General features: G+C 23.8%; 4 non-coding genes across 4 annotated transcripts; 2 read left to right on the forward strand and 2 right to left on the reverse strand.

The window, feature by feature from the left end:
• The first annotated feature begins 9,464 nt into the window (after nt 1-9,464).
• Nucleotides 9,465-9,538, forward strand: Trnan-guu (transfer RNA asparagine (anticodon GUU)). The gene has a single exon. It is a non-coding gene; the product is annotated as a tRNA-Asn (tRNA).
• A 3,684-nt stretch (nt 9,539-13,222) lies between these two features.
• On the reverse strand, nt 13,223-13,294 carry Trnad-guc (transfer RNA aspartic acid (anticodon GUC)). The gene has a single exon. It is a non-coding gene; the product is annotated as a tRNA-Asp (tRNA).
• An 8-nt stretch (nt 13,295-13,302) lies between these two features.
• Nucleotides 13,303-13,376, reverse strand: Trnai-aau (transfer RNA isoleucine (anticodon AAU)). Its single transcript has one exon. It is a non-coding gene; the product is annotated as a tRNA-Ile (tRNA).
• A 2,705-nt stretch (nt 13,377-16,081) lies between these two features.
• Trnae-cuc (transfer RNA glutamic acid (anticodon CUC)) lies at nt 16,082-16,153 on the forward strand. Its single transcript has one exon. It is a non-coding gene; the product is annotated as a tRNA-Glu (tRNA).
• The last annotated feature ends 11,472 nt before the right edge of the window (nt 16,154-27,625 follow it).

Consider the following 27,625-nt stretch of genomic DNA (forward strand, 5'->3'; position numbering starts at 1 on the left):
ATGGTTACTCCTTGTTTGTGGTAAATAGATTATTATATTATAAGATATCTTGCTATATCTTCTTGTAATTAACTTTAAACCAAAAAAGTTTGTTAATTCATAGTTTTATGGTAATATTTAAAGAATTCAAAATTTTTGCGATAAAATGTGATACAGATAATTTGATATGTACAAATAATTACTGTAAATAAATAAAATAGTTTTTGTATTTGTAACTAAAAGCCTATTTTTTGTTTTTGTTATTCGTTTATTTGAAGTCGTCGCATTAAGTTGATATTAGAAGTTTGAAGATATTAATCTTTTACAGTAGTTTTTTGTATCAGTTTGTTGTTTTTTACTTCGTAGTTTTTGATTATACAATCAATCATAAGAACTTAGAATACTTTTTTAAAGAGATTAACTATCCGAGCATTAAGCTTCTTAAAAACCTATTACAAGATATAAATATTAACTTTGATTAAAAATGAAATACAACACATTATTCTAACAAAAAAAAACTAATGCTAAACAATTCAAAGACTGAGAAGTTGATGAATCACTTTAATTTTAGTTTTTACCGGAAATTTTTAAAATTTTAAATTAGTATTTGTTTTATTTTTTTATATATAAATTTGTATGTTTTAGTTTTAAAGACCACAGTAAAAATTATAAACTAATAATATTATTTTAATTGTTAGCTTATTTTAACTTTTATTTCAAATAGTTATACCTTTAAGTTTACCTAAGAAGGCCTTACATATAAAAATTTTTGATCGAATTCTGACTACTTAATTAAAGTAGTAAATTTCATACAAAAAAGCTTTTTGAATTGTTAAAAGCTTTATTTTTTCAGTATATTGAACAAAAAAAATCTATTTTTTATATAAAAACAAATAAATGTATCTATTTTATTTAGGTCTCTTAGCGAGTTACACCTAAAAATAACTAAAAACTTGATAAAAAAAAAGAAAGCCATCAAATAAATCTCAATTTAATGCTAATAATTTGTTATCTCAACTATCTTGTTAATAACTGTGAAAAATAAATTTAATATCAAACTGTATTATGTAAGAACTTTACAAAAAAAAATTACTGTAGAACATACTAAAAAGTTATTAAACCAAACCAGTTATTAATTTAAAACTACATACAAATTAAAAAAGTCAATCTATCTAAATAAAATCAATTTGTGTTAAATTATTGTTTTTTTGGTAATTATTTTTATTCTTCTAGTACAATTTTAATAAGTTAAGTAAGCTTAAACACAATTAAAATAACTCAAATTTATAAATTTAGTGTAAAGATATATCACAATAGCAGTATCATTTTCCTTAGAAAATATTTGTTTAACTATTATAAAATACTAAACTTTCATTTTGAGCTTTCTTTTAACTTTACTTTTATCTAAAAAAAAATAAATTAGAAAATAACATTGACAAATAACATTGTTTTATATATATATTAATTTTAGAGCTAGCTTCTGTATACCATTAAAAACTAAAATAAAAATAATTGTTACAATTATTGACATACCATGTTGTTTAGATTTAAAGTCCAAATAACGATAGAATTGTTTTCTGAGTCTCGGCAGTGTTGTTTTTACAAAGCAGAGAGCTAATCACGTGGTACTCGTTTCATGAATAGCATTCTTAAGATCTATATTTCATTTGATAATTATCTACATGTTTTATACTTTATTTTCTTTTTTTTTTCTGCAATAAAGTTATTGTAACGTGTTTTTTCTCGAACTGAAAAATGTTTTTATTTTACTGTATATATAAAACTTTAAACAAAATCTTTGTCTGTAGTTTTACAAAAGAAGAGCTGTAACCACCATACAAATAGAAATTTTTGAATAATAAATACTAACTCACATACTTTTGGGATTAAACTAAATATAAGCAGTTCGAAATTTTATTTTACAAATGCTTCACCTTTTTTGTTTAGTCAATAAAAAAAATTGTTAAAACATGGGTATCTATAAAAAAATCACAAATATTAAAACTATAATGTCTGTACTAAAGAGACAGTTTGTTGAAGTTTAAATAAGTTAATACAAAGTGGTTATTAATTAACAAGTGGCTAAAATTTTTTTCTAAATTATTAAAATATGAAAAAATTTTAATTTTATAACTTTGTTTTTTTGTTCTTACTGACAGATAATAATTCGTAACAATATTAAAAGTATAAAGGTCTAACAAGAAGACAAGTATTAAAAAATTATTGGCAGCCAAAGTGTATATAGAAATGAGTCACCAATGTGTGCTATTTTTATGAATAATAAAAGTTTATGAGTGGTTTTTTTATAATAAACTTCTTAAATAAATTAGTAACTAGTTTGATTATGTTTTATAGTTATAGTAATTGTTTTAAATGGTAATATCGTTTAGTAATATATATCTTTTTTTCTTTAAAAAACTGGTTAAACTTTGTTTTTAAACCAAAACATAAGCTTATATTATACTAATTAGTATATTTTAAGACTCAAGTTATAAACAACAATAATAAAATTACAAAATTATATATTCTTGAAAAAATAAAACTTAAGGTAAAATAAGTTAATTTTATTTACTTAAATTAAATTCAATACTTTTTCACAACACTTTACGGATTTTATGTATTAACTTTTTTCAATGTTATACATACCAAAAAAAGTTTGATTTTTAACGTCTAGCAATTTTAAAACAATTTAATTAGTTAGAAAGGTTTCAACATACGCAAGGAAAATATAATTAAGATAAAAAGTTATTCATCCTAATATTTGAAAAAAACTCTGGTTATATGAACTAATTAAACTGATTTTTATTATTTTATAAATACAAACCTTTTTTTTTATATATTTAAAGAAATTAAAGTATTTGCATTTCTATTCGTTTTTTCTTATAGCTAAAAGATTTTGTAACAAAAAAAATTATTTGTCTTTTCTTCTCGCTGCGATACTTTTTAAATAACTTACAACTCCTATTTAAGTGAATAAACGAATATATAATCTACTAAAACAAACAAAGATGTTTGGATAAAAAGTCCAAACATCGTTCGATTATTGCATCACAATTTATAAACAAAAGACAAATCAAGGGGTCTAATAATGCATTTAAAGGAAAGATTTCAATACTTCGGAGCAATATTAGTATAGTTTGGTGTAGACATAATGTGTTTTACTTTAGACGAACTTCGTTATTAATACATTTATAATTTTTATAAATTTTGGTAATCAGCTATAACCAACTTGAACTGTTTACTACAATTTATATTTAAACAAAAAAAAAGTAAAAATTATCAGTTAAACCTATAAAAGTTGTTTCTATACATATCTTACAAAACTTATACAGAAATATTGTAAATGTATTATTAAGAGTAAAAATTATAAACCAGTTAATAAACAAACTTTTTTTAAAACTTACAGTGTTTTCATTATTTGTTGTGTTTTGTGAAACATAGAATGTATCATTGTTTAGTATAATTATAAAATAATAAAGAAATGAAATAATAATGCTGATTCAGCAATCGATGGCGGTTGGTCGTAATCGTTGGCGGTTTGTGAATTTCTGATTTATATTTACTATAATAGACAAAGTAAAAGAATTTAAAAACATTATACCAAACTTTTTTCTTTTAGTTTTTGAATACCCGGTTAATTAACAAAAAAATAAGGTATCTTTTTAGTTACTACTTCAAAATTGTTAAAATATCTGCAATGAAAGTTTTTCATCTTTTAGTTTGTTATGAAAATTTCTCGAAACTTATGAGAGCTCAAATGGTAAGAAATAATATTTTTTATGGTAAACAGATCTTAAAGTCGTCAAATAAGGTTTAATGTAACTTTTTGTAAACAAAAATAAAAGCACTAAATACCATCTATAACTTCTTAACTAGTCAGTGAAATAGTGGTTAAAAGTATAGTGGTTAAAATAACAGTTGACTTTAACAAACCTTTCGAAAATTGATAAAACTATTGGTTAAGTTTGTTTAATAATAATAATAATAAATCTGCAATAACTTAGTTATGTATAAAATATAACTTAGTTACCCGAAGCAACATGTAAAAACATTTTACAACTATATACTCAACAACATAAATATGTTCTTATACACAGTGATGCGTTCACAAGACAACATCCACAGCTATAAACTCTGCTTTGAATTTTTTAATAATTTAAAATTCGTAATTTCGAGTATTTTGTATAGTAAACTCTGTTGGGAATCATTTTTAATTGACTGAAGTGTTTTTCATAGTAATATTTATAAGCTACAGTTGTAACCAGCCAATTGCATCGCATTCAAACTCAGCAGGAAACACACCTTGAAATTTGAATGTAATTTTAAAACAAATAAGAGACTACTTCGCACAAACAAATTTCGAGCGGACCACCCAGTTCGAATCACTTTTACGGAATCACCTGCAAATTTTAACGGAGTACTTGTGCAGTTACCACACTGTTAATGTAGCTATCATTTGTAATATCTTCTTTAAATTCTCGTTAATACACACAAGTTATATTGTACAGCGCATTTAATTTGCTTCGTATTCTGGTGATCTTTTTTTTATAACATTTGAATAGCTTTTCAGTGATAAAAGATAAAAATTAAAAAAGTAAAACTAAAATTTAAGCAAAAGCAAGTTTTTGAATACAACAAGTAAGTTAGTCAATAAACTGTCTCTTAATAATATTAATTGTTCTACTTAGAACAACAAAGCAAAATAACGTACCAATTAATTTAAAGTATGTTTTTGCAATAAATTTTTCTTTTAAATATAAGACAGTATTTTAAAGATTAAAATTTTATTGGTATTCTGTACAGTCTTGTTACATTTAGTAGAAAAATAATACGTCAAGCTCTCAATTAGATTAACATCAAGGTTTTTTTACTAACGCAACGCAAAGTAAAGTAGTTTAAGAAAGTACAAGAAAACCAGATTGTAAATGTATGAAGCATTTTGTTAGGAAAACAAGACATATCAGATCAATATCAACGGTAAATAATTTAAACAGCAGGCACATTAAACTTTATCACAGAGACACTAGCTTATACTAGCCAAAAGCAATATTGAGGTCTTAATATTAATTTTGCAAGTTTCTTTATGCTGCAATCATTAAACAGTCTGCTGCAATCCGTATAAGGCAATGTCACGCTCTGATAAGCACGCAGACTCCTTGTTGAGATTTAATCTCTGCACGATATGCGATGCTTGCATGTTTATGTTGAAAATGTTCGCCTCATATTTTTTTCTTGCTAATTTGAGTCATCTTGTTTTTCGTCTTTTTAATTTTTAGATAAACCATTGGTTTAATCTAAGTATTTCGTTTGAGCTATATATTAATTATTAATATGTACTAGAATTCTTAGTATATAAACTTAAATTGTTGTAATAATAATGTTAAAAATATAGTGTTAGAGTGTGCTAATGCAGTTTAATTTAAAGAATTTAACTTAAAAAATACTAACAATAGTTTAATATACATTGCATACACTTAAAACTCTTAAAAGTTACAATATTAAGTCTTAAAACAGTGCGTTGGTTTTTATTTGTTTGTCTTAAAGCTAAACAAACATAAATAAATTTTATTATAATTTCTTAGATTATGAACCTGCTAATTTTTTACCGAGTTTTGTAAGCATTTAGCTTTAAATTTTAGGCTATATGAAAAAGAATGTAAATTTTTAAAGGTCGTCAAAAGTTTTTTTGTTAAAAAAAAAAATATATATAAAATAAATGTTTTTATTTTTACATATCAAAACTATTGATTACAAAATAATGCAAGTGTTCAACTATTATTGATTTTCTACAACAATATTGATTTTTAAATAGTTGAATATAAATCAGTTATCAAACGATAATTTATGTCATACATTTAGTCATATATACTCAGCTTTTTTTTATGTATAAACTAATGGTATTAATTTTTTTATAAAACAGTTAATTATTTTTTTAATAAATTTATACTCCTCTCAACATTGTAAATGTCAAAAAGTTGTAGTAATCAGGTACCTTTAACTTTTTAAAAGAATAAATATGGTTGTTTTGTTCAATTACGATGTGTCACGTTAACATTAAGATACTTCTAAAGTGTCGGTAAAGTACCAAATGTTTTTAAAATTGAAATTAAAAAGTTTATACATGTAAACATATTTTGAAGCAATTTTGATAAAACATCGTCATGCTCCAATAAGTACACGATTCAAGATGTTTTTGTCTCAGAATATTTTTTAACATCTCCTTTTGTGTTACTCTCGCTCAGGCACGTATTAATGCTTTATTGTGAAAATGTTTTAAATTTGTCGCAAAAATGTAAAAAATTATGTATAATTTTATACTTTGTGTTAACTACAGTTATACAATAATTAAGATATTTTATACGAATTTAGGATTTTATATACTCATCAAAACCTTTAAATTTATTCAGTTGAAGTACAACTAAACGGTCAATTTAATTATAGTTTTGGTATTTCTTTATATTTTTATCGTGAATTTGGTTCTAATCCTTTAAAAAAATATAAGAAAAATGTGTTTGGATTTTACTTTACTAATTCAGATAGTTTATTTTAAATCTAATAATATAAAGATTTCATTGCTTGTTTTTTACTTTTTTTAATGCTATATCTCAATATGGTCTATAGTTTGATAAATTCTAAAATTTTTTCTTATCAACTATACACCAAAATTGAACTGACAGTATGGTTTATGTTTTCATTTCAATACATTGTTTATGCTGCAGTTTATTATCCTTGTTTTAATAAGACTAACAATATGACTTAAAATGACTAAATATATTTAACATCACTAAATACTTAAATGGTTGCTTAAAATTAAACGTAATCCATTTTTTTGTCTTCTTCCTTTGTGACAATCAGTCTTTACACACCCAAAAAAAACTTAACAGTTTGTAACAATTTGTTCCCACTCATTCAGCAGAGAATTTAATGCATCATTGATCACGGTTTTGTAAACAAAATAATTGACCAACATGACCGATCATTTTGACATTTGCTGTAAACAGGGTTTGTTATGAACTAAAATATTGCTTAATTAAATGTAAAGTAAAAACAAGGGTACTTGCCTTTAAAAACGTTTTGTAATTACTGAAGTTTATTTTATATCGTTATTTTGATTCTATTTTGTATTGATAATCTAACTTTCTTTAGATTTTTTAAATGATGAACTATTATATTAAACAATTTAACACAGTTAAAATCATAGGCTAGTTTTTTACAGAACAAATAATTAAATAAGTAATCATGGCTGAAGTTCATCTAATTATTTTGGATTATTCTATTTAAGAAAGTAAATAACTGTACTTACTTCAACTTTAAAAATCGAACTTAATTACTAAAATTCAAAATTTAAATGAAAATTTCATTAATTTTGTTAGTTATAATGAATTTCATAAATTTATACTAAAACACGTTTGAGTTTTTTTTATGTATCTTCTTTTGTTCACTCTATTTTAAGTATATAGTAAATTAATTATATTTAAAGCTTAATACAACAACAGTATACATTTTATAACCAATATTATTATAAAGAAAAAGTTTTTTTTGGTAATAAGATGTATTTTTATCAAGTTTCCTTTTAATACAAAATAAATTAATTTATATACACATATTGTCAAAAAACATTATCTGCCTTATTTTTGCATTAGTACAAGCATTTATTTGTTCAAAATTTGGTATTAAATATAAAAAAATAATGTAAAGAAAAAACTTCAAAAATTTACATAAACTTTGTTTTTTTAAATAAACCTTATAAGCTATTTTTAGAACTTAATTGAATATGAATTTATATTTTTTTTGAAATAGGCTTAACTATGATAAAAAATACAATAGTAAGGCTTAAGCAAGCCTATTTTATTTGTTCAGATAATTATTTCAATTCTCGTTTGAACGTTTTGTATAGTTGTAAATAAACATTTAACATTTAAAAAACATTGTTTAATTTCCACAGAAAGAGTAATTGAGTTCATACAAAATGCAAAAAAGTGTATAATATTGCTGGACTTAGCTCAAACCGTAATTTGTAAGTTTTTAATTATAGAAACAATTTAAACTAATTTTTGGATTTACAGTCTGTCTATTACTTAAACACTTTCGATTTTACATAATTTTTTAGAATAGCACAAGTAATTTGTTGACAGAAAACTCAAAAACTAATACTTTTGATAAAATATCTAAAACCAATTTTGTTTAGTTTTTTAATATTGCAAAATTTGATTTTATAAAAAAACAGAAAATTATAGTGTTTTTATGGCATTTTTTCCCGAATTTTAAAGATAAAAAATGTTTTTGCAATGAAGTTTTATTATTCTAAGTTGTTCAAAACACTTAAAATGTAAACATTTAGTTGTTTAAAAGAAAAATAGTGTATTTTAAGCTACAGGGTCTATATATGTATATATAAAGAGAATAAGGTGATTACTTGAACTAATTCACTTTCTACTGAGCCTACTTAAAGAGCTTATAAATAATTTATTAGAAAAATGAGGTTTTTTACATTCCAGTACATACGCTTTACAAAGACAAAAAAGGTTGTCTTAAATCTTTAGCTGGTGCTATTTAAAATAAAAAGCACATTGGTAAACATAAATTTTATTTTGCATCTATGTTTACCAAAATTTATTTTATTTTAAGTTGGGCCAGCTGAAGACAAAAGAAAATCTTTTTTGTCTTTATAAAACGTATGTACTAGAATTTTTAAAATTACATTTTCCTATTAAATTATATATATATATATATGTATATATATATATATATATATATATATATATCAAAGGTTTTATATAAAGTTCTGATCGATAGTGCTCGACAAATTAAATTGGAGCTAAATATTTATCTAATTATAAAAAAAACTATAACTTAAACAGCTGTTTCACACATTGAAATGTAAAATTTCTTGTGATCGTCAGTAAGTTACAGTTTATTATAATAGTGAACAAAAATTTTGATTTTAAAATTTTTATAATGATTGTGACGTAGTAATGGTACTTTATTTTTTAAAATTTCTTAAAAAGCATAAAATAACATTCACAGCGTATTTCAAATTCAGCTAATCGTACAATAAACTGTACAATTACTACGTCACAATTATTATAAAAATTTTAAATCAAAATTTCTGTTTACTATTATAAAAAACTGTAACTTACTGACGATCACATGAAATTGTACATTTCAATCTGTGAAACAGCTGTTTAAATTATAGTTTTTTATGTAATTAGATAAATATATATATATATATATATATATATATGTATAAACATATATATGTAACTTTTTATTACTGAAAACCATTTTAGTTTCATAGTATTAAGTTTTTTGAAAACAATCTCTTAAGTTATACTTATAAATATTAATTAATAAGTAAGTAACATTATTTTTGTATTATACAAGAAAAATGCTGAAAAATTAGACAAACAATTTACCTAAAAACTTAAATTATGTTTAGCGTAGAATATTGAAATATATATTGTAGTTTAGCAGTATCAATACAAGTCTTCGTGGCGCAATCGGTTAGCGCGTTCGACTGTTAATCGAAAGGTTGGTGGTTCGAGCCCACCCGAGGACGGATTTTTTATTCTTAAATAGTTATTAAAACTTAAGGAGTTAAATTTAATTTAAAAGGTCATCGCAAATTAATTAAAAATTTATTTTACTTCTTATATTCTTAAAATATAGAATTTTTTGAAAACTATTATTAAATTAACAACTAATATTTCTAAATTGTTGAATGTGGCTTTGCTGTTTGCATTGTAAAATATAGTACTATTAAAACCGAAAATTGTAGGTTAGCTGTCTAATATATAGACCGTACAAAATTGTACTAGGGGACAAAATTGCACGAAGGCACAAAATTGCATGAAGATACTTTTGCACGAGCAGACAATTTTGCACGGGTTAATTTTTTTCTTTAATCTCTGTATTATTATTTTTTTGTCATTTGTTTTTATTTTTACTATGACTGTTTCTCCTAACCCTTAACCTCGGTCGGTAAGTAATTTTGTTTTAAATCAATACAAATTTTAACTTTTATTTGTTTTTTGCCTAATTTTATTATATTTTTTATTTTACTATCACTATTTCCCCTAATAATTACCCTCGGTCAGTAGCTTTTTTTTCTAATTGGTAATAATTTTTATTAGTTATCTTATTTATCTATCACTGTTACTCTTAACCCTTACCCCCGCTCAGTAACTTTTTTTTACTGTTAGTTTTGTGTTTTTTTTATTTATTTTTATCTGTATTTTTACTCTCAGGCAAAAATGTAACTCGTGCACAATGGACTCTCGGTGCAAAATTGTCTTCGTGCAATTTTGTTCGCTCGTGAATTTTATTCTCGTGCAATTTTGTCTTCATGCAATTTAGACTCGTTCCCAACAATATATTAAGCACAATACAGAAACCTACGCTTTTAAAAAAACAGTTTAAAATTTGGATGTATTTTAAGACCTTTCAGTCATTAAAGTTTTATTGAAAACTAGATATTTAAGAACTATGATACCTATTTTAGTTACTTAATAATATTAATTATATTTTAGAACGTAAATATTTTAACTTAAACATTAATCTTGTTTACGAGCAACATATTTAACAAAAAAAACATTACTATTGACAAAAGATAACCTAAAATATTATATTAACTGAAACTAGTTATTAAAAGTAATTAAAAGATTATCATTGTTACAAATCAATTAACATTAAAATAAATATTAACTTAAATAAAACTTAAGCAATAACTGATGTATTAGTTTTTTACTTTTAAAAAGAATTTTTTCTTCCAAACGATTTTAAATTCAAAAAAATTAGATAGATTATTTAATCATTTATTATTTAAGTAAGTTTGCTATATAAAACTAAGTTATTTAATTTTTCGAATAAGATTATTAGTTTTTCCATTAAAAAAAAAACTTTATTCTTACAAAAATAGCACAAACTAAAACTTAAACACTATATTTTATAACTTTTTGTTATGATTTTAGATGTACAACTTTTATAACTTTTAAAGCTCTTTTCTTAACCTTGAGTTGAAATGAAACTTTTATATCAAAAATATTCAAACTGACCATAATAAAACATTAAGTTTGGTTAAATTTAACATAACTAGACAATTTAAGGTTTAATATCAAATAAAAATATTTTAAAAAGTTTAACTATTTATACGAATTATATTTTAAGTTAACTTTAAGTCAGTCATAGTATTACCTTTTAAACATTATATTTAGTTATGTATGATTATTATATACTTATTTTACAAAATATTTTTTTTTACAGTTGTTTCACTGCTTTAAGGTTATTTTCAAATAAAAAAAATGTTGAGATAGAGTAGACACCTTTGACATTTTTTAAACAAAATAACGATTTCAAATATTTTTTATGAAATATATATGTAATAAATGTTTAAATAAAATATATACGTTTTAACATTTTTATTTAATGGCTTTAATGAGCACTATGTTAGTTAAATTTCAGATAAGTTCACAAATAAATAAAAATTATTTGCTACACAATTAACATTAATATACTACTAAAAAAATTTTAACATTTATCAAAGTTTCCACCTTATATTTTTTCGGTGAAATTTATAAGCTAGTAATATTGTATAAACCAGGGCGTGTTTTGACTGGTTTCCTGTTTCCTGCGAACCTCCTAAAAAATTAAAAAGAAAGAAAAAATAAAAAACAGATTCTTAGAATATCACTACAAACGATGTTTATTTACTTTGTTTTAATTATTTGATAAACTTTGAATAATGAATGTTGAACTTATAACACTGAAAGATTATAAGTTTGCATAACAAAAAATGCTCGTTTTTGCCCTATTGAAATAAATTTCAAATAAAATTTTGATTGTGACGTGATAATAAGTAAAAGTTTTAAAGTAGCATTTTTTTTTTTTGGAAAATTTTTAATAAGAAGCTCTTAGTTCCCGTAACAAATTGTTACTTAGTGTTAATAACTTTTAATTAAGTATTGTTTTTCAACTATTAAGTACAATTTTACCTAAAAAATGTCCAATATCATCAGTTTCTTTTATTTAGTTGATTGTATATAATAATGTTGTATGAAACTTTTAAACCGTGAAAAATTTAATTCAGAGAGTTTTCGAAATCATTATTAGACCACTACACCACCTAGCAATTTATTGTTTTATTATTTAATAATATTTTGATATTTGTATTTAATTTATTTTATTTTTGTATATCTGTTGGCCACAGAGTTGATTCTTGATTTTTGTTTAATTTATAACTCAAAGAGATTTTTAAACCATCATTAAAATTCCTGCACCATCAGGCAAACATTTAATTATAATTTAAAGATATTTTAGTTTATAATTTAAATTAAATAATTAAAAATGTAATTTAATTGTAATAGTCTAAACATTTTTTTAAATTAAATTTAAATTTTTATTTAAGTCGTTTTATTTTTGTATATCTGTAGGCCACAAAGTTGTATAAGACTTTTTAATTGTATAAGTCTAAACATTTTTTTAAAGTCAAATTTCAAATTTTATTTAAGTAGATTTATATTTGTATATGTTTTGGCCACAAAGTTGATTCTTGATTTTTTGAAATTTTCAACTCAAAGAGATTTTAAAACCATCATTAAAATTCCTTCACCACCAGGCAAACATTTAATTATAATTTTTAAATTTTTAAATTTAACTGTAAAAGCCTAAATTTTTTTTGTTGAAATTTTAATTTTTATAGATTAAATGACTTGAATTTTTTTTGTATTATACATAGATAAATAAATGTAAACAGTCTAAGATTTAAAATAAGAATTTGTAAGAACTCCATCTATACTAGCATTTAAATCAAAATTTGTAAGTTCATAACTTTTTTCTGGTTCTTTTAGTTTTAATTTATCTTAATTTAATACAGTTTAGTAAATAAAAAATATTAATATTTTTCTATTACCTTTTAATGTTTTTTTTTAATTTCTAAGCAGAAAAAAGCATTTTAAACAATAGTTTTTCGGCTAAATATTGCATACTTAACTGGAAGTGCATACCTAAGAAATGCGTACTTAAGCGGCAAATTAAGAACAAAAAAAAAATGAGAACCCCCTTTGAAAAAAGTCTAGACACGCACATGGAATAAACAATATTAAACTAACTCAAACATTATGCATAAAACATTATCAAAGAAAATTTCTAATTTTAAAACGTTACCAACTATAATATATAAATATCGAAAAGTATTTTTGACTTTTATTTTGTATTAATAATTCGGGTTGCATATTTTAACAAAAACCTCCCCGTCGGGGAATCGAACCCCGGTCGCCCGCGTGACAGGCGGGAATACTCACCACTATACTAACGAGGATGTAAATGTGGCCAGTACGGGGATCGAACCCGCGACATTCGCGTTATTAGCACGACGCTCTAACCAACTGAGCTAACCGGCCACACGTCCAGAGGGAATACAAACTGTTTTTAAATTAATTAGTTTCAAGTCAGTAATGTGACAAAGGTTACAAGTGGTTATCAAATCAATATATGACGAGCATAACAATTTTTTAATTGTATCATTTTGTGCAAATAAACTTGCATAAACTTAGTGTTTCTGATTAAAAAAAATGTTTTGATATATAAACTAGTTTTTGTGCAATTTGTTCACTACTTTAATGTTATATAGAGGATTTTTAAACTTAAACAGCTAAGGATTATAGCAATCAGATTTATGAAAACGAATGAACTATTTATTTTTATCCAAACCTTAAAAATAGATAGTTTTTTAATCTTTTTTAAGTGAATACAGTGAATATTAATTTATTTCATTAAATCTAATACATATACATATATATATATATTTAATCAATTAAAATTAAATACGCCTTACAAAATTTTACTTGAAACAGCTGTTTCTGCGTTCAATACATAATATAGTATATATATATATAAAGTTTTTTGAAATTGGGATTTTAAAAATTCTGGTACATATGTTTCATAAAGCTTTAATTTTTCATGAAGCCTTAATCATCAGCCAGTTAAATTCAAAAAATTAATTGAATTTAACTGGCTGATGATTAAGGCTTTATGAAAAATTAAAGCTTTATGAAACATATGTACCAGAATTTTTAAAATCGCCATTTCAATAAACTATTTAAAAGCCCTTCAATTGGCTCAGTAGAAGGTGTTTAAGTTTGAACATTAACCATATTTTATATATATACATATATATACATATATACATTGAGTATACATTTACATTTTATTTGTATATGTATATACATATACATACATTAAATAAGTTTTTTATCTTGTATTACTGTGTATATCTGAGTAAATCTTTTTGAAACAACATAAAAAAATAAAAAAATTAAGAAAAAATGTTTATTAATAAAATTGTTTAGGTAATGACTTACTTTTTATGATCTATCTCGTTATACTACTGTTTCATTTGTACTTTTTAAGAATTAGATATTTGTTTAAAGGCTATAATACTTAATTGAATTTAGAGTAAATTTGTAAATACTCTAGACAAAATGTTATAAAAAAACTTATTCTATTATAAATAGATTAAAAATATTCTACTTTTTCCTAATAATTATTTTAATAACAACATAAATATCAGTAAAACAAATTTTGAAATAGATATTTTGCTGACCTACAAGCTTCAGTAGTGTACATTACTAGTTCAAAGATAGTATGTACAGTAGACATAAATTTTTAAAATAGTTTTTTAACAATAGTATTTTTAAACAAAACTTATTACTAAACGCTCAAAAGTTTATTTTTAATTATCTTATAACTAAAAAAGATAAAAACTTTAGCTTTATTTAGATTTAGCTTCGTAAAAAAATGTATATTATTTTTAAAATTTATTATAGTTAAACAGATACTTTTTATTCATCATACTTTTTTTACTATGACTTTGTGTATATTTATTTTAAATTAAAAGTTAAAAAAAAATTGTCTAAACTTTCTTATACAAAAACAAAATTAAGCAGTCAAACAATAAAAATGTTTTTACTGTCTTATATAAATTAGATGAAGACGATCTATGTGACCAATTAATTTCTATTTTTTAATGTATGTAATGTAGAAAATGAGTTGTCTAAAATAACTATAACTTTGTTAGTTGTTGCAATAAGCTAGGTCTTTCTACAAAAAACAACAAATTTTAAAAATACAATAGAAAATTTAAATAAATTAGTTGTTTTTTATTTCAAACTCTTTATTTTTCAAAATATGGATGTTTGTTCTTAAGCAGAACTTATTATTTATAGTCAACTGCTAAATAAATATTTTTGTTTATGTTAAACAAGCATTGTTTTATTTTGTGTTTATTCTAACAACATTTTTGTTTATTATTTGCACTGTTGTTAAAAAATCTTAAAAGTTTAAAGTAAATAAACTTGAATGAAAAAAAAAACAGTAAAATAATTAACTTAGCTTTAATACAAAATTTTTATATTCTTACTAAAGCTTAAAAAATAAATTAAGCTAGAATAAAAAATTCTCAGAAAATCTACTTAAAATTACACCACGTACAGTTTGATTTTAAATACTCTGCTTAAGAAAAAAAAAATTAAATTATTTTTTTAAATATATATACTGAGGAAATTTGCAAAAATTGTAGTTTATAACGTATATAAGGTTTAACGATTTAATACTTTTAGTTTTACTAATGTAAAATTAGGCTCTAAAAATTTATCATAAAATATTTATATTCATTTAATGTTTTTTTAAGTTTATAAGTATAATAACTTTTAGATTTTATAATGTAAAAAAAGTATATATTTATTGCGTTAGTGTTTAATTAAATGATACTTATTTTTACATTGTAAAACAAAAAAATCTTGTTTAAAAAGTAAAGTTATATATTTTTTCTGCAAAATTTTTAGTTAGAAAATAACAAATGATTAACAAAAAGAAAGTATGGTAGTATGATACTAGTAAAGCTTAACGGTAAATTTTATAGTTTGTTCAAATATATAATGTTTAGGTTTACAATGTATTAATGTTAAATTTTATTTTATCATATGTTTACAACTAAAATGACGAAAACTAAGTATTCAGCATTAGTAAAAATCCTAATACATTTGTTAAGCATCAGCAACGTTCAAATTTGTAGTATAAATAAAACTATTACAGCTCACAAGCGTCCTCCCAGGTGGTCTAGTGGTTAGGATTCGTGGCTCTCACCCACGCGGCCCGGGTTCGATTCCCGGTCTGGGAACGTTTTTTACAAATTAGTTTTTTAAGAAGTTCAAAAACCAGTATTTTTTATTTGAAAACTTACTACTTTTCTTATCTCAATTTAAAGCTATTTACTTTAAAAAAAAAATCATTTAATACTTTAAATCAATTAAAAAATATTTTCAATAGTTTTTTGATTTTATTTCAAGTTGAATATATATATATATATATATGTATAATATATTTTCATTATAGTATTAAAATTTGATGACTATATAAATTTTAGCATTAGTAAAACAATCAATTAACAGTAATCACAATATACTTGTAAAAACTAACTAAAATAATTAAATTAACTAAAATACTCAGTGTGTAAGATAAAAAAAGTATAATAAAATTTGTCATTTATTTTAATAGGTCTGTTTTAATTTTCGTTGTTGACTTATTTTTGTAATAAATTTAAAACATACCATTTGTAGTTGATATAAAGCTCACTATAAAGATGTAGCACATCTGAGTTTTTTGTCAAAAATTTGTCTTTGTATTTTTCTTCTTTCAAAACGACCCTGCTTAGCCAACGTATGTCAACTTTTAATTTGTTATTTGATTATTGCTTATGTTTTTTTTATTTGTTAAAAAACTGTTAAAAGTATACATCTGATATAAATATTTTTCATTAAAACTATAAATTGATTGGAATCCAATACTTAAGACCTTATAACTATATTTTTAACACTTATAAGTTGGATGATAAAACTCAAATGTTATTTTTTTTTACAAAAACTTTTTAGCTTTACACTTATCGTTTAGTAGTAGCTTATCAAGCATACTTTGATTCACTACAAATAACACAAACACATCACTTTATATAAGCTTATTTATTTTATCTTTATGATAAAGTGAAACCATTTACTTCTTTTTAAAAATAAGACTTAGTATGTTTTAAAATTAATTTGTGTTTTTGAAAGAAGCATTCCTAACTCTGAATTAAGATAAAATATAAAATAGTTTGTTAAATATTAATTACGACTTGGTTACATGTTAACCACACTAATCAAAAGTTGTGTTCATATGTAAACAAAAAACTTAATAAATACGAGTTAAAAGTTTTTTAATTGGTTTAATGCAAACTTTTATTACGTAATATTGTAATGAAATTAAAAAACATTATATCGAAAATGCGTCGACCGGGAGTCGAACCCGTAACTAGTGCTTGGAAGGCACCAATGCTAAGCGTTACACCATCAACGCTTAGTAACGAAGATCGCTTTTTACATATATATACTTATGCGTAGCTAATTAGGCTTTTTCAAAATAAAATATTTTATTTGGTTATGTTTCCAAAAACTTGTTTTAAATTCTTAACAGTCTACTTATAATTTTTCAACTGTTACTTATCTGAAAAACATATATCATAAATGACAAAAAGTACTTTAAAATTTAGTCGTAATGTAAGTAAATAAAACTTAGTAAGCTAATTTTAAATTAGAAAACATAAAGCCTTAAAAAAATATAATACATATATAAAAGTAAATAAAATGTGTATGATACGATTATACTTACAACTGTTATTTTTAAACTGTTTATTTTAATTATTGTATAAAACTATATTGTTTGAAAGATTTAAACTACTTAAAACGTTTTAATATAGATTTAAAATAATCAATTGTTGGATTGATAGGTACATTTAATATTACAAAGTTTTTTTAAATTTGATTAATAAATTTTATACAAAAAGGTACACAAGACACACAAATTCAACAAATCTAAATATCATATGAGCAGTTCTCATCAGTAGAGTAAAACTACTTCAAGTATATTGAGTTTTAGAGAATTTGTGTGTCTTGTTTATCTTATTGTATAATTACTTGTCAATTATGTTCCAACAATAATTTTTAAAACTTTTTTGCACAAACTTTCAAATTTTATAAAAAAGTTTGAAGCCCATATGACAATAACTTTTTTCTTAGATAACTACAGTCAGTTTTTTTACTTATAATGACTTTTTTTTAATACTGAAAAATATTTACTACATACCTATAAATTAATACAAATTAATTATTACTCTATGAGCTGTTATAAAAAGGTATATACTTTTTTGGTAATTTTAGGTTATGAGTGTTAATTTTTAATTTTGAACTATATTAGATTAATAGGTGTATTTGATTAAATAGAATGTGGGTAACTCATATTGTACTAAACAGTAGCATTACAAACTAAAACGCTTTTATAAATGACTGCTGTTTTAATTAAATATTTTGAAAATATATTTTAAAAATCATACCAACGCTGATTCACTTGAAAAAAAAAAAATTAAATTATTTTAAGCATAAATTGCAAGAGAAATAAAAAAAAAAATTTTGTTACATCAAAAAATTGACATGCCAATTAAAACTTTGTTGAAAGTTAATTTTTGAGACAGTTCGTTTATTTACCTAGCCTTCTTAATATTAAATGTTGCATTACTAATATAATAAACAAGAAGTATAAAATAACACTATAATTTATATATTTTTAAAACTACTTTTAATTTGTTTATCACGTGTATTTTGTGTATGTAAAAAAACCTTTAACATTTTCAATAGAATTAGAAGTAAAGAAATTCATTTCAATTCAATTTCTTGAATGTAAAAAATTCAAAAAAGAAACAAAGAATAAAACTAAGGTTTTTTTAATATAAATTTAGTTAGTAACGTAATATCCAACAATTTTCTAAATTTTATTACAAAAGTTTGTTTAACGATCAATCATATCAAAATCCGTATAATTAAAAGTATATTTACATAAAGTGGTTTAATCTACGTTAGATATCTTTCTCAGAAAAAGAGAGTAAACAATAAAAAAGAAAATTTACTGTTGCTGTAGAATGCAATGTTGACTGTAATAGTGTAGTACAAAATTGTTCTCATTAACATTCTATCTTACTAAATACTTTTAACAATTTATTTGTTTTTAATGAAACTACTTAAACTAGCTTTTTTTTAAGTTTTGTTTTTTAAATAGAAGTATAAGAATTTAAATAAAGGTAGTAGTAAAGTGTTAAAACATTATACTTTAATATTCAAACTGTAAGTAATGAAGATGTATAAACTTAGAGTATTTATCATAGGTCTGGTCTTGCACAAAAATACATAAAAATAAGCAAAAATTTTGATAACTATTTATAAAGTCAAATAAACATATATAGCTATTTTATGGTTTTATAGTTTAAAATAAAGTTCATTAAGAGGGTATATCGAAATACATATTACTTTAAAAGTTTTTAGTGAAAGTTGGAAAAAAAGTTACAGTTTTTAAATAAATTTCAAAAACAAAAAAAAAATTTGTAGATTTTATAAAACATAAAGACTTATTTTCACAACTTGTTTATCAATAAGCTAAACCCCGTAAAAATATCATTACTTTAGTTTTTTTTAATAAAACTCATAACTACCTGTATTATTAACCATAAATAATATAGACCAATATATCAATATTCCTAAGTATGTAAAACAGGATACATACCTATTGTACTAAAAACATTTAAATGACAACTAACTTTATTTTTAAATGACACTTTACTCTAGCGCAATAGAAAATATTAGTTACAAAAACCTACTGTGAGTTAGATTTAAATATACAATTCTCGAACTAGTGAAAAAAAAAGGAAAAGTTTATCGAAAAGCTAAACTACTAGGTAGGAATTCTATTAAAAGAACTTTCAAAGCAATCATTTATAAAAATTTGAAATTCTAATACATATATTTATACATATATATTACTATCAAAATAGCTTTAATATAAGTTTTACTATCAAAATAGCTTTAGTTAAAACTAAAAAAGAATTAACTGTAGACACTTCAAAATAAGAAGAGAAAAAAATAAATGAGAGAGTTAACGAGTTTGCACTGATAAAAAAAGAACTTCGCAGAACGTAGAGTAACTTAAGCTTATCACGTATGAGTTTTCTTTGTTTCTTTTTCTTATTTAATTTTGTTAATCTGATACTGTTTTATAACATTATTGCCCAACATATCTACTGTTCTAACAGTAAAATACTTTCCTTTTCATGTAAAATTTAGTTCTAATTTCGTCAAAAGTTTCTGTAAATGTATTTAATAATAACAAGTTATGCAGTGTCCTTTCTTTATTACACTAACATATGTTTCTGTGTGTTAGAGGATTAACACACTTCAACAAAGCTATGAAGTCAAGGAAGTACTCAACATGTATAAGTGTTTTTATTTAGTTGTAGACTGTTTTAATCAATAAGTTTAAAAAATTTGTTTTTATTAACTTGTTAAATTTGTAAAGGTCTTTTTTAAAAACAAGGCTATATTATAATCAGAATTTATTGTAAAATTGTTTTCGTTATGCACTACTGAAAAAGCAAGTGCTATCTTAAGCTTATTTTTTTTTCTAAATTCTCACGCTAAATTAAAAATAAATAAATAAAATAAACATTAAGTAAAATCTGAAATACCTTTACACTTCATAAACTAACTAAATCTTTTTTTTTAATTTAACAATTGTTAAAATTAAAATAACATTAAAATATTTATTTAACAACTATATAATGCAAATTTTAACGTCAAGAGAATATAAGTAAAAAATAATACTTAAGATTCGTGTTTTAAAGCTTTTATAAATTAAGTTTATCTTTCTGTATGAAATTAACAAAATTAAAATTATTTTTATTTAAAGTATTCAAAATTGTTTTTTTTCAATTAGAGAATGTGTATTCATCTAGTTCATTTAGTTAACGTTATAAATATGTATTAATGTATTGTGGTACGTTATTATAATGTTCTACGTAAAACTTCAAATAAAAACTTTATATTAAAATATCATAATAAAATTACAACATTATATTCATTCAAAACAACTTGCATTGTTTAGTATAAAATCGTCAAACTGAAAATTTAATGCATGCAAAAGCTAAGCTCCGTTCAAAATTGACTGGTTGTTTAAAATTTTCGCAGTTCATAAGTATATCCGTGAAAACATAACGCTGTGCAAAAACGACGCTTTGCAAAAATGTCGCCATACAAATGTAACCTCGTGCAGAAGTTTTGACGCGTAAAAATGTATGTCGCCGTGCAAAAATTAGCCTGCGAGAAAAAGTGACGACCGTGCATAAATGACGCCGTGCAAAAGTGTCCCCTCGTGCTAAAGTGACCCTCCGTGCAAAAGAGTCGCCGTGCAAAAGTGTCCCCTCTTGCAAAAGTGACTTTCCGTGCAAAAGTGACGTCGTGCAAAAGTGTCACCTCGTGCTAAAGTGACGCTCGTGCAAAACTGACCCGTTCCCAACTATAACAGTTTGTAAAATGAAATTTTATAAGACTAATAGTTTATGTAAAATAGACAGTAATGAAAAATTTAAAAAGTGTAATTAAATTTAATTTGGGTGAATGTCAACTGACCAGTAAATTTCACGCCATCAAATATTACATATATATACGAAAAAAAAATATATGCAAACTTAAACTATTTTTCATTCTCAGCAGAAACACCATGTGGATAGAAAATTTACAAAAAAGTAAAAAACTAGCAATACTTAAAGTTTACGTAAACTACTAGTTTATGCTAATAATATCGAAAATTCAAAAAAGTCAGTTTTTTATGGATAGGGAGTCAACCGTATCTATGATAAAGGTTCGGATAGTTCTGACCTTTTAGCAAGAGTCTTTTAAAGTTCATATGCAATTAATTTAAACATGCAATATCTTTTTAATCAAAAGAAATTGCTTCGTTTTTCAAAAACCAATACAATTGTTTTTAACAAATATCTCTACAATGAGTCGAAAAAAACCTGAAATCATAAAGTAATATACAAAGTTATTATAAAAAAAAGGTAATTAATTTATAAATCTAAAAAGAAAATCATTAAATTTTCTATAACCTTTTTAACCAAATTAAACTAAGCAAAATAGATGTTAGTCATCTGATTCACAATACTGAAAAAAAAACATTATGAACAAAAAGGTACAATTGTACATAATGTATAATAATATATTATTAAATCGTTAGTTCGTCATGATACATGACTTTGTATAGTTAATAATTATCGCACGAGTGTACATTACTCTCATGAAAACATTAAAGATCAAAAGTGAGTTATAAACAAATAACTGTTTGTTAATGGCCTGTTTTCTCTAGTTGGTTACTAAAAATTTTTAAAACATTCATACTGGTTCACTTTGCTTGCTAAAAACAGTAGAGCGAGAAATACGTTTGTTTTAATTGCTATATTTTTATTCCAAACATTTTGCAATTAAATTTAAAACTAATTAATTTCGTTTATATAACACTTTCGACAAATTAGTAGTACAACAACGGTTTTAGCGTTATAATTTTGTTATTTCTAGTTAAGTACTTATGACAAGTCTGTTGTCCCTATCTATATTCGAGTCATTTTAACAGCAAAACTGGTTTCTTTTATTGAAAACTAATTATTATTACTTTTTTTAATCATGTTAGTTTATCTGAGCTAAATAGAAATATCAATAAATATTTAGAATTAAATTTTGAGTTTAAGAAAAACGTAAGAACATTACGTTTACATTAAAACTAGTGCCATATTTAAAATTATAGAATTGTTTGAATTTTCTTTTGTAGTGTATAATTTACATTAAATTTAATTGCTAAAACTAAATTTTCTTTTTAAATTTGTTATCAATTTATTATACATATTATAGGATGCGTTGTACAATGCAGAAAAATGAAACCGAATTCCTGATAGTCAAATTCACATCAATCTATAAGTTTTTTTATTTTGAATAATCTGTTTACTATTCTTTTTTTTTAATGGTCGTTAATAAATACTTTATCTTGAACATTGAAAACGGTCAATAGGTTTAGCTTAACCATAAGGCTAGTGCTGTCTGTATAAAGTTTTGAGTAGAATGATCAGCTCAGAACTTTAAAGAGCAATATATAATTTTGTTACGCATGGTTAAACGTGAAAAAGTTGCATCAGCAGTTTAACTACATAGTTTTATTGCACAGTTGAATATTTATTTAGTAAAAATTAAGTTTTTGTTTAATATTGATCATTACTAAATTTTCTAACAATAAAAACAAATAATGAGTGCGAGTTAACAGAAGAAAGAGTTAATTTAAACTATTATAATAATTAACAACTAAGATATACATACAAAAAAAACACATGTTTAAAGAAATGAAAACATCTTCGAGTAGCCTCAGTGGTTTTCTAATAAGTTTAACCAGCCTGTGTTTACAATAAGTTTCAAGCTACCCTGATTGCGTGACAGAACTAATCTAAATTGATAATTTTAGCTTAATATTGAATGGGTTGCAAATTAATGAATCAGGTACATAAAAAAGCTTGTTTGAATCCTTTTGAATTGTTAGAAAACAGTTGTACAAATGATAAAACACTAAAATAGAGTTCTTTGTAGTTAATCAAGGCTAAAATCCTTAAATTTACTGTATAACTAAAATGACTCAAAAGCTGGATTGAAAAAGAGGTAGTTTTTGATTTTTATTTTTAGGTTTATGAAATTTTTCAAGGTTTACTTTAAAACGAAGTTATCAGTTAAAAATGGTGATGAGTAAAATAACAACAGTGAAAAGATACTGTGAAACTACCCTGAATAAGTTTTAAAAAAAGGCGACAAAGTTTTCAAATCTATATAAAAAAATTTCTAATTATATCAAAATTTAATTACTTAAAATGTAAAATTTTCTTAGATATCAAAGTTTTTCCGAACTATTTAGTGATTTTTGTACTAAATTCTAGTTTTTATTTAATTTCTTAAGTTCCAAATACTTAGAGGTTTTTGTAGCCCAAATATTAAATTCAAAGTTTTTCCTTATATTCTAGGTTTTGGCAAAGGTTTAAAAAAAAATAAGAAAACAGTTTTAAAAGCTATTTAAATAGTCTGAATTTTGACAATATTAAAAAAAAATTTTAAGTTTTGAAAAATCTAATTATTTTGATAAAACTTAGCCAACCTAATTCATTTGAAAACTTCGTTTAATAGTACAAACTAGCTTAGGCTTTTAGCAACTGTGTATTTATTAACCTTTTTTTTAATTTAAAGTAATTCAATATAATACCAAAAAAATTCTTTCGTAGATATTTAAAACTTTGAACTTTATTTTTAAAAATTAGACTTGCACTTTTATTTTATAATATACTATGTGTGAAATATGACATGTATATGGTTAAAACCTAACAAATATATTAAAGATACTTATTCATAAATATTTAATAAATACTTAGAAAGTATAACTAAATAAATTACGTACAATTGTTTTTTATTTTTATTCAAAACTAAACGTTTTCAACGCTTTACATTAGAGCTTTCAAATATAAACATTTTAGACAAATCGTTTTAGACGTATAGATTAAAATTTATGAACTATTTCTATATAATTATACAAACATATATAGCAAGCTTTCTACAGTACAATAAGTGCAAAAATTACCTCAAAAATTAAAAAAAAATCATCAATATTAACCAAAAAAAACTTAAATTACAATTTTTAACTAAATAATATACTAAAATAAAAGTTTTAACATAAAAAATACGTTTTAATTGCTAGCGAAAGAACAAAACTGCTTTTCAATTGTTATAATTAGAAATAAAATAGGTTTTCAATTGTGCACATTAAAATAAAACATGTATGTAATTTATATTTCTTGTTGCAAGTTAATTATCATGCAACTAAAATGGTAATATCTAAATGTGCACAAATATTAACTGAATTTAGATAAGTTCTTAACGTACATATATAAACTTTAAAACTTAGTTAAGATAATACAGTTTATTTTTGTTTAGTTGTTGTCATCTATAAACAAAAAAAAATCAAGTTCTATAGTTGTGCAAAAGATTATTAACAACTTAACAAAAAATATCTACTGTCTGCAGTTTGGACAAGTAGTTTTCTCTTTAAACGACTTGACAACGCAATCATAACAGAAGAAATGTTTGCAGTTGCAACTCAATCGAACCATCTTCATACCAACCTCCACATCATCGAAGCACAATCCACATCTTTCATCTGTGAGCGTCTCGTCAGCTACATACTCTTTGCCTTTCAAAGCTACTAGCTTTTTTGCATTTTCTTCTGTAGTTTCTGATGGATAAGTAGGACTAGGTAAATCATATATTGGACTTGTTTGTGAATAAGATGGTCTATAGTATATTTGATAACTAGGGCTCGTTGCTCTATATTCAGAACTTCTTGGAGTGGTTGGTCTAAATTCAGAACTTCTTGAAAAATACGTAGAGCTAGATGGACTATATTCCGGACTTCCTAGTGAATAAATAGGGCTATTTGATCTATGTTCCGGACTTATTGGCGAAGAAGTACGTCTAGATGGTCTATATTCTGGACTTACTGGTGAGTAAGTAGGACTAGTTTGTCTATTTTCCGGACTTCCTAGTGAATAAATAGGGCTAGTTGGTCTATGTTCCGGACTTATTGGCGAAGAAGTACGTCTAGATGGTCTATATTCTGGACTTACTGGTGAATAAGTAGGGCTAGTTGGTCTATGTTCAGGACTTATTGGCGAAGAAGTACGTCTAGATGGTCTATATTCTGTACTTCCTGATGAACCAGTAGGACTAGTATCCAGTGGACTATATTCTTGTGAATTAGTAGGTCTAGTAAAGTCATATTCCGGACTTATTGGTGAAATAAGTGGATTATATTCTTGATATCTTGATGAATAATTAGGACTAGTTGTTCTATATTCTGGAGTTCTTGATAAATAGATGGGACTAGATGGTCTTTTTGGCAAAAAAGTAAGGCTAGAAGTGCTAAGACTTGGTAGAGTATAATCTTGTGGACTTTGTCTATGAGATGGGTTAGGTGGACTGTAATTTGGGCGTGATGGAGAGTAATTAGTGTTGGAGGGAGCGCTAGTAGGGCTTGATGGCGAATGAATAGGGCTTAGTAGAGAGTAAATAGGGCTTGTGGGGTTATACAAATTTTTTAGGCTTCTTGAATCATCTTCCGAAAGGTAAAGAGAGCCATCAGAATTATATCTATAACTTGAAGGGATGGAATTTGGACTAGCTGATAAATCAGTAGGGTATGATATATTTACAAGTTCTTCTAAATCATAACTTGAATGGTTGGGACTAAAACGTTGAGGGATGGGACTATAGTCGTAACTTGGGCTGTTAGGAGGACTATCAGGAACAGGTTCGTAAAATGGGCTTACATTATCATATACTGGGTGACTACTTTCAATAGTGTTAAAGAGTGGTTCATTTGCATCACTAGCACAAATTGTTTTCTGGTTGTAAGAGTTTTGTGAACCATACGGTGTCAATTCGTCATCTTGTGATTCACCAATTGCGCTTTCTGAAGTTGAGCTTTTTGGATTGGTTTTCGATTTTTTTTCTTCGCCGAACTAAAAATGTGTAAATATTTAGTTTGAGTAGGAGTTCATACAATGTATATGTTGTAGAAATGTAGTTAGTTTCATCGCAGATTTATTAAAAAACTATCGGAGATAAATATGTATGAAGCGTAGGTAAAAAAGTGATTTAAAGAAATATTTTATTCTTTACGATTAATTTTGGTATTGTACTACTAAAAGTTTTTTTGTTAATTAAAAAAATTTTATAATGTTCTTATTGAAATGTTGTTAAAAACCTAGTTTTATTTAAAACATAAACTGTTAATTTGTTCATCAAATGCTCACCCCGTTAAGTAAAACTTCGTTTGCCATCTTTTCTTTGGTAGTTTGCGACAAAAATGTCTTCTTCACATCAGAACACTTGTCTTTCGTATTCATAGAAACTGCCTATATAATTACTTGTTTTCGTAATAAAATGAAGATAATTAAGATGAACTAAAGATTTTAAAACTTGTTTTTATATTAAATTATTATTTTTTTAATTTAATATGTTAGTTACAAAAGTTGTTTAATTTTGAAAGTTGTCTTATAGAGCCTTTTCAAATAGCATTTTAGTTAATCTTTATTACTAACAAACATAAATATACCTTTTGAGTTGAATAAGTGATTGATGTTTTTTGCTTTTTGACTTGTGACTGCGGATTGTCCGAATCTAATTCCACAGAATTCCTTTTTCTAAATTCATTCTGAATATTTTTTTCACATTTAAAAAAGACGACTTGGAAAACCTCTAAAGAGTAAATATTTCAAGTAAATTTATAAACGTTGCACTTTTCTAAACTTTTTGGAAACATGAACGAACAGATTCTGTATTTTAACAGATAATTAAAAAAATTACTTTACATGTTAATAGTAGTTTCTTTTGCTTATCTATTTTACTAAAATCTGTGATCAAAATATTTAATTTTTTTAACAAGTTTGTTTTATGTTAATAAAGAAATACACTTTTTCTTTATAAATAAACATACTTGCAAGTCTTTTAAAGTGACTTTATTACTTTTAACCTTATTGTTTTTCTTGTGTAATTTTTCATATTTTAAAACGTCTATAAAATTTTTTGCTCAGTCAAATATTTAGTGATAGAAAGACTTTTAAGATAATGGTTTTGATATAATAAATTTACTTCATGTATAT

This window comes from Thalia democratica, chromosome 2, assembly GCF_965202585.1.
Source record: "Thalia democratica chromosome 2, ktThaDemo2.hap1.1, whole genome shotgun sequence".
Lineage (NCBI taxonomy): Eukaryota > Metazoa > Chordata > Thaliacea > Salpida > Salpidae > Thalia > Thalia democratica.